At 38.7% G+C, this 18607-nt stretch overlaps 1 protein-coding gene across 2 annotated transcripts in view; it reads right to left on the reverse strand.

Moving 5' to 3' along the window:
- PDGFD (platelet derived growth factor D) overlaps positions 1-18607 on the reverse strand; it is a 279623-nt gene that overhangs the window by 149802 nt on the left and 111214 nt on the right. The window lies entirely within an intron of this gene.

Here is an 18607-nt window from a genome sequence, read left to right on the forward strand (position 1 = left end):
GCTTCCACTTCCCTTATCACAGTTCACTGAACCTCATCCTGGGGAGGCTGTGGGGGCTCTAGCTGATTTGCAAATAATCGATGAAAGGAAAAGCAGTCCCTTCTTTTAGAGACACTGCCCTCTCAGGGGAAGGGCAGTTTATCCAAACCAGTTGCTATTTTGCAGAATTCGCTGAAAGAAACCATTGCTGCAGACCCGACAAGGCATCTGCACAGAAGTAGTTCAAAGCAGCACTAACATTATTTATAGTCAGAGAAATATGTCTATTTTCACAGCTTCTGTTTTCTTTGGGAAAGTTCTTAGGAAAGTGGGTCAACTAGACTCCAGTTGATTAATACTGATAAATGCCTGCTTTGAACAGCATACGGACCTGTTTCCTCACATATTGCATCTTCCCCTGGGTTCCTCTGGAGTCATGCTCCCTGCAATTCACTCCTCAAAGCTATTTCTGCCATATTTGAGAGAGCGAATTTTTCTCCTAGAATAGCCTAAAATACTTTTCTCTTTCCCCTGAATTCAAAGAAAACCTGGTTATAAAACAAAGGCAATCAAGGAGTTTTGTGTGTTTTTTTAAATTATGGTGCTTCTTAGGCGGCTAGTGGTTTCCTTGTGGTAGGGGTGGGAGGTAGGGGCAGGCAGTGCTCCAGATCCCTTAAAACTAATTTTGACTAGAACATTTAAAAAAATCTGCTTTATACATTAAGCTGCCATATAAGTCTTGTCTGCAAAAATGTTTTCTCTGGTAAAATAACATTTGAAAAGTTCTGAATGAGTAGGTCTCTAAGGCTTCATTCAGCTCTATGATCCATCTGACAAAACTACTGTCCAACGATAGTGGGAAAGGGAAGATCCTAGATTTAATCACAACCCGTGGCTAAAACTCGTGAGAGAAACAGCTCAGCTGCCCGAGGCCACCAGACTCGGGAATGATGTTTCAGGACAAGACTCCATCAAGACTGGTATTAGAAAGAGAAGTGGATTCAAAGTCAAGAAAGATGTTATGATTCCAGCTATTATTTAGGCAAATCAGATCACATGTTATATAACTCAGATTTCTCATCTATAAACTGTTTCAGAGGGGAGAGTCATTTTCAAGCACAAAGATCCTATATAATAAAAGGCTAATATGCAAATCAACCCTTAGGGCAGAATGACCGGTCACTGTGAAGCACACTGACCACTAGGGGGCAGACACTCAATGCAGGAGTTGCCCCCTGGTGGTCAGTGCGCTTCCACAGGGGGAGTGCCACTCAGCCAGAAGCCCTGAGCTGGGCTCACAGCTGGCGAGCACAGCGGTTGTGGGAGCCTCTCCTGCCTACAAGGCAGTTGGACATCCCCTGAGGGCTCCCAGACTGCGAGAGGGTGCAGGCTGGGCTGAGGGACCCCCCCTCCCCCAGTGCACGAATTTTGTGCACTGGACCTCTAATTATATTATGAACCACAGTACCTTTTAAATTTTCTATTTTCTCAAAAAGATCGACAGCCACTCAAAATATTCTCAAAGGCTACAGAAAACAAAACTTCTCCTATAATCCTCATGTTCCTTCATATCCCTTTCTTGATCTGCTTCTCAGTGAGATTAATCACCTTCTTCTGAAGAGTCACCTTTTCCCATGTGGCCATTGTCAGTTCATATCCCAGGTTTCTTCTTCCTTATAGCTTTCCCTATGCTCATATCCCCAACCCTGCCTACATTTGCATCAAGGCTCACACCCAAAAGAACTACTGAAAATGACCAACAGATACTTTTTTTCTACTTTTATTTCTAACTAGAGGCCTGGTGCACAAAATTTGTGCACGGGGCAGGGGGGGGGTTGTCCCTCAGCCCAGCCTGCACCCTCTCCAATCTGGGACCCCTCAAGGGATGTCCGACTGGGATCGGGCCTAAACGGGCAGTCAGACATCCCTCTCACAATCCAGGACTGCTGGCTCCAAACTGCTCACCTGCCTACCTTCCTGATTGCCCCTAACTGCTTCTGCCTGCCAGCCTGATCACCTCCAACAACTCCCCTGCCAGCCTGATTGTTGCCTAACTGCTCCCCTGCCAGCCTGTTTGCCCCTAACTGCCTTCCCCTGCACGCCTGGTCACCTCTAACTGCCCTCCCCTGCAGGCCTGGTCACCCCTAACTGCCCTCCCCTGCAGGCCTGGTACCCCCCAACTGCCCTCCCCTGCTGGCCTGATTGCCCACAACTGCCCTCCCTTGCAAGCCTGGTTCCTCCCAACTGCCCTCCCCTGTTGGCCATCTTGTGGTGGCCATCTTGTGTCCACATGGGGGCAGGATCTTTGACCACATGGGGGCAGCCATCTTGTGTGTTGGCGTGATGGTCAATCTGCATATCACTCTTTTACTAGATAGGATTAAGTACTCAGGACAAGTATAATTAAAATGAAGAAAGAAATTCGGAGTGAGGTCAGGAATAACCAATTAAATGCTTGTGAAATAACTGGAACTGATTTGATAAATGTATAGATTTCTTCACAAATACAAATATGCAGTCTCCTTTTCATATTCTAGTGGACTTAGCATGCTATAATGCACTTCACATATGTTAGTACCTGTTAATCCTCAGAATATATGTTCAAAATAGTTGTTATTAGCCTAATTTTACAGAGGAAATTCCAGGCTCAGAATTATTATGAATTATTGAAATATCTACTAGCATAGTGTTATTTTTATTTTTATTTTTTCCAACAACAATCCACATTTTAGATTGGACCCAGTTCCACATCACACACACACATACATACACATACATACAAATGCACACACACACATCAGTCTATTTCTCAAACAAAAATAAAATTAAATAATAGGTAATTTTTTATCCTTTCCTGGGGTATTTCTTTGAATACTTTATTATACTTTATTACCTGTCTAAAATATGTTAGACATGTCCCACCAAGGTATCCTGAAAAAACCAACTCATCTACCAGGTTGCTCAATTGAAATCTTTCTGATTTCAAATGTCAAGTTCTTTTCACTTTGTGACCTTCTTTAGCAGACACATCTGAATTCCAGAGATTGGTGCAAAATTGTTACAAAGTTTTATTTTATGGAAACTACCAAGACACTACACATTGATCTTGTCATACAATTGATCTTGTTTCTACGGAATAAATCCACATTCTTCAAAAGAAAAAGACAAATGACCCTTTGAAAGAGAACACTGCACTTCTTTCAGAGGGCCATTCACTGACAGCCAACATTCCACAGAGAATACTTGAGTGAACAGCTAGGGAGTACTCTGGGATTCACACCAGGGAACCACTGGTGAGGACATTAATCGATGCTAACATTCTTTGAGGAAAACCAAAGAAGAAGAACAATGGTAAAGAGATGTAGAGAAGAAAGGGTAGAGGTGGGGGGTGGGGATGGCGGGGGAGGTGGGGGTTAGGGCGGAGAGAAGGGAGTGGGAGAAAGAAAAAGAAGCCTAGAAATCTGGGTTGTTTTTAACTAATCATCTCTTGGTTTAGGTGCTGTTTTATAAAGTGGGTGGGGACTGGGCTGAGATTGAGGATTAACTACCATTCCACAATACTTTATTCATCATGGTAAGTTATCGAAAAACAAAAATATTTTCACATTAGAGCCTGAGTCACTTGCTTTTGAACCTTTGTTTTTCTGGGTTCATCTGTTAGAATCTCAGAATTTCTAAGGGTCACTTATTAGAAATTTGAGGTTTGCAGTCCCACTGTGAATTCTGTGTGGAGATGGGCACACCTTGGGGCAACTTTGTGTCCTATTACTACTCTATATATGTTCTGATGATTGTCTGTCTCTCTCTCTTTGAGAAAGACTTTTATGAATCCAGGATTTTTATATTTCTAAGCAGTAAGGCTTATTTTAAGAACACCATTTGAAAGATAACAAGATAATTTTCTCCTATGTTAAAGTTCAGAGGAAGAAACATGGGCCTATGCCAGATGATGATGAAGTGTATATTTTCCTTCTGTTAATTTAAATATTGATGTTGTTGCCAAATAAAATAGATGATTAGCATCATAAGCAGATTCCATCACCTCGACCAAATTCTTACCCTATAGCATCAATCACCATTCTACAAATCTTACCCTACCAGCACTTTACTACAAGGACCCCTTGAGATGAAAAGAAAAAAATAATTTAAAAATTATATTAATTAATATATGCTCCCTTTCAAATTCATGTCATATCTAGGGATTAAATTCCTCTATCTGTTGAACAAACAAACAAACAAAACCCAAACCTGTGTTTTGCATTCATCCATCTCAATAAAATTTGGTATATTTTCTCCAGAGCCTTGTAATTGCACCATGCCATCCAGAGAGATAAGGGAATGTAAGTTATAGTCTTTGCCTTTAAAAAATGTAAAAGTCAAGTTAGAAAAAAATACAAAATAAATAATTCAGAAATAATATTTACTTCATGAAATACTACAGAACATGAGTTCAGGGTTTGAATGAACTGCTTCCCATTTGAGATGCTAGCTATGGTACTACACTGCAGGATATATGGACAAAATTTCATTGAGCACCTACAGTATGTCAGGCACTGTTCCAGGTGCTGAATTTCCTCAATGCAGCAACATTTTTTTGGTGCTCAACTGGCACTTTGAGCTGCAGCCAAACATATAGGAGACTCTGTCACCTTCTGAAAGATGAGTCATTCAAGGTCACTTTGAGATGACTCAGCTAACCAAATAAGAATTAGCATATGGCATATTCTCAAGTTAAATTTCAAGGTAAAGTTTGTGGTCTGTTTCTGCTTTGACCCACAGTGGCTCTGTGCTCATACTGTTTCTATTATGGGCTTAATCTTGGAGCATGATTCAGCAGTTGTAGAAAAATACTTCCCCCACAAAGTTAATGGAAAGGATTTGAGGCCTGTACTATGGATAAACAACCAACAATACAGGCAGAATAAGTTAACTACAGGTGATGAATCAATTTGATGGAACCTTTGTCATATACTTGAACTGTAGGAAATAAAAGAACAAGGGTTCTCTTGAACAATGAAACACCAACCAGATAGCAATTATGAAAATGTTTGGGCATTTGGAAAACCTAGAATGGGGCTCAAAGTTACCAACAAAAATATAATAAGTGATGAGATTTTCGGGAGAGATCATAATCTTGTTCATAATATCTATCTTTCTTACTATTTTATTGGAGGCCAACAATACCTGCTTAATAAATAAGATTATGTGAATGAATAATGGACAAAGTTCCACATTAACAAGTTGATACAATGAAAGTGGGACTTTTTATTTAACTTATTTTTATGTAAAAATATGTGAGGTAAGATTACCTTTGTACAATTAGGATACATATGTTTTGGGTTAACAACATGACTGATATTTACATGTATAGATTTAAATGTAAGTGAACCAAGAAATAAACTCTTAATGTACTTGTAAGTTGCCCACTTTCCCACTGTTCAGGCCATTTATTTTTATTTTATTTATTTATTTATTTATTTATTTATTTATTTATTTATTTATTTTAAATATATTTTATTGATTTTTTACAGAGAGGAAGGGAGAGGGATAGAGAGTTAGAAACATCAATGAGAGAAAAACATTGATCAGCTGCCTCCTGCACACCCCCCACTGGGGATGTGCCTGCAACCAAGGTACATGCCCTTGACCGGAATCGAACTTGGGACCTTTCAGTCCACAGTCCAATGCTCTATCCACTGAGCCAAACCAGTTAGGGCTGTTCAGGCCATTTAAATAGTACTAGCAGTGGCCAAATTATCCTAGTTTGTCTGGGACTGTCCTGGTTTTAAAACTGATGTCCCAGTGATCTGGCAGCTCCTCCATCAGTTACAGGCAAACCAGACATCTGGCCATCCTGTAAGTGTTAGAAGTGGGTTTTTAATTTAAGGCCCCTGGGTGTGCTGTGGGCACCTCCAAATAAGCTGTAACTAGGCCTAAATGATCAATGATCCATGTTATCAGTATTTGTCCAATGTTAAAAGTAGAATGCCCTAATCTGTTTTGTTTAGGAGAAAAAGTCTCACTTAAATTAATTCATCAAATGTTTCTGGGCTGGAAAGTTAATCATTTAAAAAATTATAAGAAAGCCACGCCATAAATGTTAGAAGTAGATTTTTAATTTAAAGCACACAGATATGCCATGAGTACCCACATAAAGAAATGCTAAAATAATTTAATGAAAGAACAGTATAATTTCAGGATAACTGAATTTGATGAAACTTTAATTTTCAAGACTCCTTGGAAGTGGCATATATATCTATGCAATTAAAAGATGGCATAGAAATTGACATTAGAAAATGGGGTCACAGGGTACTAAAAATAAATATTTCTATTATCTATGAACTTGGATTATCCTGAAAAAGCACAAACAAAACAAATTTATACCATTTTTTACACTTGTAGTAATAGACTGAATTTATGGCTCCAAGTAAATGTCAGGTTTTGAGTTTTTAAGAGAATATTTGAACAAAACAAAGCAGAAATTTCAGAAAGAAACATATAAATAGTGATGCTACCTTCACATTTGTTTTATGTTGTCTTGGAGCTGTAAGAAGGTCAAGATGCATTGAAATGAATGTAAGGCAGGACCCAGCAACGGGGGGGGCGGTTTTTGGTAGTTATGGTGATAGACTGCAAATGATGCCTGGAAGAAGCAGCTCTGATGAGGAGATGGTTGAGGAGGGAAGGAAACATGGAGAGCCCAGCATTCCGGTAGAAAGCCTTACAGAGTCAGGAGATTTGGAGATAAAAGAGGGGTCTATAACCAGACTATGATGGAAGCAGAGGCCTGAGAAGGTTCTAAGGAAAAGTGGGCCAGTCACTAACGTCCAGTGTGCCAAATATTTTGATGGAAAGCAAAATGGCAAAGTGAGACCTTTGCCTTTGCCACTAGAAACCTGGGACAAGGGGTTAACTTTCATAGAATTGAGGAAGGGTAGGACAGAGAAGTTTGTGAAATCAATGGAATATCAGAAACATATGCAAGGCAACTTTGGTTACCAGTTAAGCCAGTTTGTCAATTCAGTGTTTAATAACTTCACTTGTAGCCTATCTCATTAAGAATTTATAATTAAATGATATTAAGAAAACTTCTACATAGATATACTGGAACCAGTGGTATAAGTTTCATTCTATCAGAAATAATTGCATAAAATTAAAGCAACAGATGGGCAGTTCGTTTAAAACAGAAACAAAGATATTCTCTGTTCAAACACTGCCAACTGTCACCACTTGGTCTCCAAAATAGGAATTGACAGAAAACAATCTCACTGATATTCCATAAGGAATAGGAGTTCATGTCCCATATGGCAAGGTCTCCACTGTTAGAGCCTCATTATATAATGACTCTTAAGTCTGGTCTGAAAGTGTCTTCATTAATACGAGAAACTGAAAGTGTGCTTGCTCTATTTAAGTGTTCAATAATTAAGAAATTGGTGCAAGTTTTATGAAAAATGCAAAAACTTTTCCATGCTATCCAACTGTTCTCAGTGATTCAGGTTAAATTTTCTTTTACTTTAAGTAATTTAGCAAAAATTCAAAGAACAATGAGAATATACTTTGAAATGAGGGCATATGCTTGGGGGTGGGAGCCGCCAGGGAGAGGTCAATGGGGGAAAAAGGAGACTTATGCAATACTTTAAACAATAAAGAATTAAAAAAAAAACACACATTCCTAACATATTTCAGGTGTAGCTAAGAGTTATAGAGGCACATGTGGAAGTTGCAAATTTGCATTTGCACTGTAACTTTCTATACTTTTGTGAAGGACTAAAAACTTGGCAGCCAACTGAATTGGTGAGTTTATGTCCTACAGAAAGTTCAGGATTTTTCACTTGAGATGCTATAAAGAATGGTGAAGCTGATTGGACAGATTAAATAAATTATGTTCATGTATAGTTGCCCAAAATGATTCTAGCACATTGCTAAGGTAAATCTGGCATGTATTTTATACTAAGAAGCTGACTTATTTCAGTCTACCCAGAAACAAATAAATAATAAACAGTAACAAAAAACAAACAAACCTAGATATTTCTGGATATTATATGTAAAAGTCAATATTTCTTTCATAGGAACATTTTCTGTATCATATTTGGCTATATTTTAAAAACTTGATGCTCTAAAAAATACATGCCTTCAAAAGCTCTATTTCTAAGGGAACCTGTCCTCAGCTGGAGGGGAACATACTGACCCAGAGGAATCTGGCCAGTTGAGGAGAAATAAATATACAACTCTAAATAGAAAATGTTAAGGGACACATTTCTCAGAAACATTAAAAAATTTTAGGGGTAAAGCTAAACATTAGAACCTCAATTCTAATTGTCATTCTTTTATTTTTATGCTACATATTTTCATCGAATGAACAAAGCCATATCTTTAACTTACCACTGTTATGTCTCCTAGTTCACCCTAAATATTTTATACCTTTTTGTGCTCTTCATGGATCCGGTAAGTGGAAGGGTCTTAGCAATATCCTACTGATGGGTAGGCAGATGTGAGTGTCTTATTTTACAGGTATTCTAAGTCAAACTTTTATTCTGGTAAAGGCCATTTTCAAAGCTAATGTTTTCAAGCCACAAATATATAATTTGAGAGTCTGCTGAGACACAAGTCCAATTAGTAGCAAATTATCCATTCACTAACTACATATTGAGAGCCAAGGATGCACCAGGCACTGTTACTGCTTTAGTAGTTAGAAAAATAGTGGTACACATTAATGTCAAGGCAGTTGTCCTCTTGAAGTATATTTTAGAGTGGAAGTTTCAAACACTGTTAAAATACAATAATGATACTATCTAATCACTTACATAGCACTTACTAAGAGAATAATTTATTCTAAGCCTATTATACATTTTAACTCATTTTATCTCTGTAACAATCCATCAGAATTAAAAATTTCCCCCATTTTAAAGGTTAGGACACTGAGGAACAGAGAGATTAAGTAGGTAGTCTGAACTAGTAAGTGGTTGCAAACAGCAAATTGGGATCCAGACTTCATGTGTTTAATCATTTTACCACATCACCTCTCAATAACAGCAAATGAATACCCATATAATATCCAATAGTGATGCATCTATGGATAAGAGTGAAGCACTATAAGGGAATAGAAAATAATGGAGGAAGAGAGGGTACTACTTTAAATTCTCAGGGAAGATCTCTCAGAGGAGGTGACATTTGAGGAGAAACCTGGATGGTGAGTGAGAGGAACTCTTGAGGAGATATGGGAAGAGAGCATTTCAGAAGGAACAGCCTATGCAAACCCTGTGGAGAAACTAAGTGTGGAGGAACAGTAAGAAGGTCAGTGGTTAAGGTGGAAAGAAGGTGTAACATAGAAGGGGTTAGATTATGCAAGCCTTGTAGTTCTAAATAGAGGGTTTATATTTTACTCTAAGAGTTATGAGAAATCATTTAAAGGGTTTTAAAGAAGGGAGAGATGTTAGATTTGTTTTGTAAAGCTTTCTCTGGTTGCTTTGTTAAAAAAAGAAGAGCTGAGGGCTGGGACCTTAAGTGTGTAGTATCTACAGGTTGAACAGAGGAGAGGGAGCCAGCAAAGGAGCCCTAGGAAGAGAAGCCAGAGAGGGAGGATGGAAATAGAAAGAAAAACAAAAACATGTCCAAGAAGCAAAATGAAGAAAATGTTTCCTGAAGAACAGTGTGGTCACTGTGCCCAATACTACTAGGAGGGTTAGGAAGGATGCTGAGAAGTCAGGGCTGGGTTTGCAAGGTGGAGGTTGTTGGTAACTTTAACAAGAGTGACCTTGTGGGTGTGGTGGGGAATAGGAGCTTAGTCTGAGGAGGTTGAGGAGTTGACTATGGGAAGAGAGCTAGAGTGAAAGAGGTGGAGAAAGCAGGTACTAACAGCTCTCTCAGGAAATAATGCTTTCAGGAAAGTGGAAAAACACCACAGTAGATGAAGGAAGGGGCCATGAGAGCATTTCTTTTACTCTGAAGGCAGATGAGAATGAGCCAAGGGGAGAACAAGAGAGAACAAAGATAACTGAAGTAGCACAGATTTGCATATGAGGGAGGAAGGGGCCTTAGGAGCAGGAAGAGTTCATTGCTTGCAGCAGGAAGGTAGGCAGAGCATATGGGTGTAAACACAGGCAGGCTGGCATATCTGATGGTGTGACCGCGAGTTAGTTTTCCTCCATCTTCTATTTTCACAGTGAAATAAGTTGCAAAAACACCAGCTTTGAGTGAGATGAGGACAGGGAGTGTTGAAGGATTGAGGAGTGAGGAGAAGGTATGAAATTGACACTGTAGACCATAAGAGAGTACATTAAGTAGGAAAATTAATTGAATTTCAGACTAGTATTGAGAGTCCACTAAGATTCAAGTTTAAATGTTTTACATGAAACTAGCTATGGTAGAAAGTAGACAAGGGAAGTGGATATTTTGGTTCTAGAACCAATTTTGCCACTTGCTGAGCAGGTGCCTTCAGTCACACCTCTCTGGGTCTCAGTTTGCTCGTCAGGTAAAGTGAGAAGGTGTGGATCTGCACTGCTTGGAGGCACCCAGAAATGCATGGGGTACTTTGGGTTCTCCTGGAGACCACTGACATTTAGAACTTCAGGTGTGGGGGTGCTCTGCACCCTTCAGTGTATAAAATAATCCCTACCAGTCTCTAGCAGCGCCCACCCCTGGGGGGAAACACTGGACAGAGGATCACGCCAGGCGCCCTCCCAGTCTGGGACTCTAATTGCCCCTGTAGTGTTGCTGTCTGGGGAAGCTAGCTTATACTGAGGGATCAAGTGCACTTCCACTTAATCCACAGCTATCATTCCTTACCCTCATCCATAGACTGGAAATAGGCAGCTAGCCAGGCAAAATGAACACAAGTAGAGGTACCACTGAGCAATAAAACAGTCCACAGATTACAGCCAGGAAAAGAAAGAGCCAGAACAGGGTGATCCAGAAATTAAAAATCAGCCCTCCATTGTTATGGAAACCGTTGTTATTAACTATCATAATACTAGTAATTAGCCCTAGCTGGTTTGGCTCAATGAATAGAGCATCAATCTGCGGACTGAAGGGTCCCAGGTCGGATTCTGGCCAAGGGCACATACCTGGGTTGTGGGTTCGATCCCCAGTGGGGGGCGTGCAGGAGGCAGCCAATCAATGATTCTTATCATTGATGTTTCTATCTTTCCCTCTCCCTTCCTCTCTAAAATCAATAAAATATATTAAAAAAATAATACTAGTAATTAAATAGGAATACTGCCCCAATAGCGCCTGATAGTAGCAAAGAAAGTTTGGTACTCAGGCATTGCCAGTATAGCATTGGAAAAAACATCCCATTCCCATAAAATGACAAAATTAATTTTAATTGTCTTGACCATGAGGGCCCCAACATGAACTGAGAATTACTAGACAAAGACAGGGCAGTTATTATTAAAGGCAATATATCAAATTCTACTCGAATAACCAGCGGGGCACTGCTGGTATTGCTCTTAGCGACTTTTCTACTTGACACCTTCATTAATGGTGTGTAAGAGGAAAACCCCATGTGATTGGATTTTCAAAAATGATTCTGCTGTGGGAGTCATTCCAAGTGCAAAGTCCCAACATCACAGTAATAACTTAAGTAGAAAAAAATACAGAGTTCCTGGGAAGATTTAAAATTCAAGGCAGGCAATTACACAAACAGATGGGAACATTTGTAGGTGAAAATTCTAAGCAGTAGAAGGATGATTCCTAAAAAAAAAAATTTGTAATTACACAGTTCTCAAATAGTTTCATTATGGGCATTTATTAAATAAAAATGCCGTCAGATATTGATATACAGGACAGTTTCATTTAGAGAATACAATTAAATGTGGTAAAAACACAAATAACCAATGTGCTTTTTCTTTTACATTTCAAAAAAATTTAACAGTTTGGTCCTTTTTTTAGTTGAAACTCATATAAACTAACAATGTTTAATTGAATAGCTCAGTGACAATTAATACTGTCACCTGGTGCAACCACCTGATCTATCTAGTTTCAAATATTCTCATCACTCCCAAAGGTAGCCTGGACCCATTAAGCAGCTGCTTAGCCTTCCCATTCCTCCTAGCCTCTGGCGACCATCAACCTGTGTTTTTGTCTCCATGGATTTTTTGTGTCTGGGTATTTAATTTAAACAGACTTCTATAATATGTGACCTTTTGTGTCTGGTTTCAGTTAGCTTCATGTTTTCGAGGCCCAGGCTCATCCCTTGAATCATGTATCAGTACCTCCTTCCTTTTTATTTCTGAATAAAAAGCTGATAGCTGAAGCCTATGTGCTTTTGAATCACATGTTAAGGTCAAAGCATGGCATGCACCTACCTCCCAGTTCTGAGTGACAATAGTAGGATAACCTGGTAGAAATTCAGCAAAACCTAGTCTATCCTGATTAACTCAACTCTGAAGAAACGTAAAAAATCGCTTATTTTAATTCATTTTACTAGCAGGAATTATTCATGAAATGGAAAAAGTTACTGTTAGAAAGTCCTTTCTTTACTTCTTAAGACATTTAGATCTTTACCAATGTGATATAATAAACACTCATTAATTATTGATGAGCTGGAAGCTTTGGAATTCCCTACCTACGATGTAGATGGGGCTCAGACATTGTCTGTTGAGTGAATTGCAATAGAAATAAAAAAGATGTGTGTGTTTTTTTTCAGTTTGTTTATTTGTCCTTTTCTGTCCAGCTAGGACTAATGCAATATGCTTGACATGAGCGGTGGGAGCTGTTTCTGTTTCCAGTGTAAATGACATTGATTCTTAAAGTTATCATGAACCTGGGTCTAAACGGGAGGCCAGATCCACACTGGGGCTGGTGGAATAGTTTGCTTTTGTATGCGATATGCTGAGTAGGCTGTAGGAAAAGCCAGGGAAGCTCTTCCATCTACATCCCATCCTCTGGGGTCTTTATTCTAACGACATCGAGAACAGAATTTCTATGTTTTTATTTACTCTCAGAGACGCAATGAAATAATTTATAAGATAGAATATTGGTCTTCACTATGATTTGTCATGCTATGATTTTAAGCCATGCTTTTCCTATTATTTGGTTTATATTCTTATGATTTAATTGAACAAATACTTTCTTATGATGAAACTGAAATGATGAACTCCTTTTAAAAACCCCAGTCCATTGAACTGAAGCAGAATAGCAGTCTAACTTGATTTTGTAATGATACCTTTGAGGAAAAGATAGGTTCTTTATAGAGTGCAGGAATTTTCAGAAAGAATACTAAGAAGCCAAGAGACCATTTACAATGTATAAATTTTTCTCCAAGGACACATTGTTTTGTTCTTTCCTGCATTATAAACAGTTGGACAAAAAAAAAAACAAAAAAAAAAAAACCCAAGCCGAAACCGGTTTGGCTCAGTGGATAGAGCGTCAGCCTGTGGACTGAGAGGTCCCAGGTTCGATTCCGGTCAGGGGCATGTACCTTGGTTGCGGGCACGTCCCCAGTGGGGGGCGTGCAGGAGGCAGCTGATCGATGTTTCTCTCTCATCGATGTTTCTAACTCTCTATCCCTCTCCCTTCCTCTCTGTAAAAAATCAATAAAATATATTAAAAAAAAAACACCAAAAAACAAACAAAAAAACCCACAAAAACAAAAAAAAAAACACAACTATGCAAATTAACTGAAATTTAACTCTTTGCTGTGTGCCTGTTTTTGTTATAAATGTGTGTATTAAAAATTGTGGTCATTTTATTTTTTATTTTATTTTTTATATATTTTATTGATTTTTCACAGAGAGGAAGGGAGAGGGATAGAGAGTCAGAAACATCGATAGAGAGAGAAACATCGACAAGCTGCCTCCTGCACACCTCCCACTGGGGATGTGCCCGCCACCAAGGTACATGCCCTTGACCGGAATCGAACCTGGGACCCTTGAGTCCGCAGGCCGATGCTCTATCCACTGAGCCAAACCGGACAGGGCCCTTAAAAATTGTGGTCATTTTATATACTCGCTTTAAGTGAGATGACAATTCATTCCTGCAGAAATTAATATCTGCCTAAAGAGCTTCTAGGAAATAATTAGCTTATTTAGAAAATGATCCAGATCTGTATATATTATCCCTATGAAAATGTGTTAAGTAGCTGAAATGGCTGTAAGTTGAAGATAAATTATTTATATTCTTTAATGTAATTGCGGTCATCTACGAACAACAATTTGCATCCACATAAAAATAAACTTTTGGGGGCCAAATCAGTTATTTAGAACATACTCTGTGACACCATGCACAGAGCAAAAAGCACATATATTCAACAGAACAGGACCTTACTAGTAAATACTTGTGTAATTCAGAGAAATCAACCCACATATGATGCTGAGACACAAAACAATACATGCTCAGTGTAAAATTAGATGAATTTATAAAACTGGATGGAATCATGTCCCCATCCCCTGAGGCTTCCACATTCCAGGACACCTTGGTTATGATAGTACTTTGCCACCTAACAGAGACAAAAGAGTTTTACAGTGTGGAACAGAGGTGCTTATGAAGGCAGAAGATTTGTGAATGATAGAAGAAGCCAAAGAGGCCAGCAAGAAAGGAGGCAGGGGGCTTTTCACAAGATCAACGGGTTGGAAGCCCACGACGTCCATCCCCAACACCACACCAGGAGACAGACAGTAGTCTCTGCATCAAGTGCTGCACAGCAGACTGCCATGCACAGATTGGATTTTGACTGTTGCGAAGTGATTTCTGAAAAGGAGGAGGAAAGCTTTATGCTCTGGAAAGGAAAGCTCTGGTAAAATGAAAGCTGCATATTTGCACAGTGTCCTTCACAGTTCAGTTGTTCAATGTTTCCATCCACACACACACTGTTGACCTTTACCAGGGATAGTGTTGGTCGAAGAGTGATGAAATAACCTGTTTTCCTCCTTAAATGTGATAATTTAAAGGAAATGGAACAATCATAACAAGAAAGGAGGCAGAAGTCTTGAGTAGACAACACAAATACGTATATGGGAAATGGGTAAGAAACATGAGCTGTTGTTCAATTACATTAGAAATAAAATGAACACGTGGACAACGAGGTTTCATTGGTAACATCAGATTGGCACAGTCTTTTGGGGCAAGCAATTAGAGTAAAAAGGGAAAAATGAGTTTAAGATGGTGAGGAACTAGGAGACGAGAAATGAATCACAGCAAATGCAGAGGATGTTTTCAGCATTCAGTTTCAGAGCAAGGGGAACAGAGGATAGAAGGACAAACGGCAGATACTTGAGTAAGTTGAAATTCAAAAAAGAAGCAACCAGTAAAGTTTAGAGATAGGAAGAAAGAATGGTACCAGGTAAGAATCCTGGGGAGGAGATGACATTGAAGGCACAGGCAGAGGATGTGTTTTAGGCAAGAGGAGGTGCCAAACCTCAGATGCGCCAAGTACCTTAACATTGCTAAGCCAAATCGCTCACCTTTAAACCAAGAACAATAATATCTATCACTTAGAAAACACGATGCAAATAGCATCTGACATATCAATGTTTATTTTAATGTAAAATTCTTAATACAAGCTCTTACTACAAGTGGCCTTTATGCAAATGTCATATATGTTGAAAAACAAATTCTTGAAATTTCCTGAAAAGCAGGAAAAAGGAAGTGCTACTCCATTGCAGCACAAAATAACAATTCATTTAAGAGAATTATTATAAAAAATTAACATAACATGAACGAATATAACATATAAATTACATACTACACACAGAGAGAATCTGGCCACAGAGTCAGATTCAGCAGCAGGTATTTTTCAGAAGGAATGTCGATCTGAAAGTTACACAGACATTGGTATGCATCCTACACATCAGTGTTTAGCTCATTCTTATTCATTGCTGTATGTTTGACATTCAGCACAGTGGCTGGTTTAATAAATATTTGTTGTAGGAATAATTTGTCTTGAGTTCTTGAGCTTTAACTTCCTTACCTATAAATGAAACTTAATAATACGTCTAATTCAAGTGGATTATCAAAAATAGAATTAACATTAAAATTGTAATATAGTGTCTGGCGCTTGGTTGAAGCTATGTGGTAAATATCAGTTGTTAGTAGTAATAGTAAAAGACAATTATTTAAAGAATTAAGAGATAGGTAAAATAAAGTGGCACTTTATTATTTTTAATATTTGAAATATATTTGTAATACACTATTAACGTGTATTTTAATGTGACGAGTTTAAAATAATTTTTACTTGGAGAAAGCTTCTTAGAATTTTAGAGAAAGTGACATAATAGATATTGATGTGTTATTGCCCAATTTGAGTCCTTTGGAGATGCCTGCTACAGTGATCCAATGGGCTATAGAAATTACTGCTGAAGCACAGGCATAATAGAACTGTTGCCATAGAAATAGTATTTATCCTCTTTGCTCCCTTCATTTGGATGTACTTCCTGCATATTGATGGGGAACTCAAGAAGTTAAAAATGTTTAGCTTTAGCCCAGCCAGCATGGCTCAATGGTTGAGCTTCGACCTATGAACCAGGAGATCATGGTTTGATTCCTGGTCAGGGTACATGTCTGGGGTTGTGGGCTTGATCCCCAGTGGGGAGCCTGCAGGAGCCAGCTGATCAATGATTCTCTCATCATTGATGTTTCTGTCTCTTTCTCCCTCTCCTTTCCTCTCTGAAATCAATAAAAATATATTTGAAAAAATAAAATGTTTAGCTTTAGTTATATAGTTACTAGGCTTGGTCACTGATGCATATAGAAGGCTATTGTTCCAGGGACTGGGATGTATGACTGGACCTGCCCTGACTTCAGGAGACTGGCAAGCAATTGGACATTTATGCCCCAGGAGGACTGTAAGCCACCAAGGCGGTGTCTGAGCCATTGTCTCTAGGGAGAGAATACCCACCGCCCAGGATGCAGATAAAGATCACCAGTCAGCAGATGAGGGGATGCTGGGAAAATTGCTCTCCTGCAGCTTTTAAATTATTAACTTTTTCCCTGAATTCCAAACCCTTTACCTATACTTTTCTTCTCCTTATAAAAAAGGTCAGCTTGAGATGAGATGTATTAGTAAGATGTTCTTTTAGGGTACATAACCCGCAGACTTCTCAGATCACTGGCTATCTGAATAAAGTGCCCATAAAGATGCAATCCTTGTCTCTACTTGTTGGTTCTGGTAGTGACAGGCGGCATGAATGCCAACTTGTCTGGTTTCAATATGGGAGTAAAGAAGACCAAGTACAAAAATACAAACACTTAAGAGTAATTTCTATTTCTCATTTAAATCTTTTTCCCTAAAAAAAAGGAAGAATCAACAAGCAGAGCCAGAATATACTCCCCCACCTCAAAGTTAAAAGATTAATATATACTATGGATATAAAATTGGTAAAAATCCTATTACTCCAAAATGGAACATTACATCTTTCAAACAAAAAAGATTTTATAAATGTAGAATGGAAAAGAGGGACAGAGTAATCCATATGCATGTAAGATGCTCTACAAATATAAATCCACTATGTGTCCAAGTTGTGTCTTTTCTATATTCTTTATATATGTGTACATGACATGACCGTATTAAAACACATCTTTGGATGTGTTCAGGAGATATGTGTAAGTCCTAAACCCGGGGAGCTACAAATGTGGCCTTATTTGGAAATAGGGCTTTTGCAGATATACTTAAGGATTTAGGGTGGGCCTTAAATCCAATGACTATTGTCCTTATAGAGGAAAGGAGAGGACAATTTGGGACCCATACACTCAGAGAGGAAGACCATTGGAAGACAGAGGCAGATATCAGAGCAATGTAACTACAAGCTATGGAATGCCAAGGGTGTGGAAGCCGCCAGAGGCTGGGAAAGGGGCATGGGATGTAAGTCTTCCTTGGAGCCTCTGACAGCACCCAACCATTGGACATTTTGATTTTGGGCCTCTGGCCTCCAGAACTGAGAGGGTATAGATTTCTGTTGTTTTAAGTCAACAAGTTTTTGGTAATTTGTCCCAGCAGAACTAGGGAACTGATACAACTTTCAACAAGGGATAAGGAAGTGAAGGAGAGTAACCTTTTTTGAGTACTGACTACACATCAAAAACCTCGCTAAGTGCTTTGCATTTCACTTTATTTAATCTCACAAAACCATAGGAGGAAATCACCTCATTTTATAGAGGAGAAATTTCAGAATCAGAGAAGAGACTTTCTATAATATTATCACCATTCTTAGGTTCCAACAGAACACTAGTTGGATTAAAGTGAAAAATATTTTTGTTTGAGTGGTAGTATAACTGTTACATGCTTTGGTAAACATACTCTTCCTCAACAGCATGCCAGTTGCTTCTAAGAAAACTTATCAAAAATTCAATTTTAAAACAATAATTTCTTTCCATATTTATATTTTAATAAAAAAGTTTAAAACAATTTTTTCAGGGATTAAGCAAAGATTGAAAAAAAAGACCAGTGGGGGAAAAACCAAGATGGTGACATAGGTAAAAACCTAAACTGCTGCCTCGCACAACAATTTCAAAACTACAACTAAAAGACAAAATGGACATCATCCAGAACCACATGAAGGCTGGCTGAGTGGAAATTCTACAACTAGAAGGAAAGAGAAAAGCACACTGAGACTTAACAGAAGCTGCAGAAGGGAGAGGTACGGAAGCGCACGCACATGGAGAGGGCTGGCAACTGAGTACGCGGCTGGCTTTT

The sequence above is a fragment of the Plecotus auritus genome (assembly GCF_963455305.1).
Source record: "Plecotus auritus genome assembly, chromosome: 9".
Lineage (NCBI taxonomy): Eukaryota > Metazoa > Chordata > Mammalia > Chiroptera > Vespertilionidae > Plecotus > Plecotus auritus.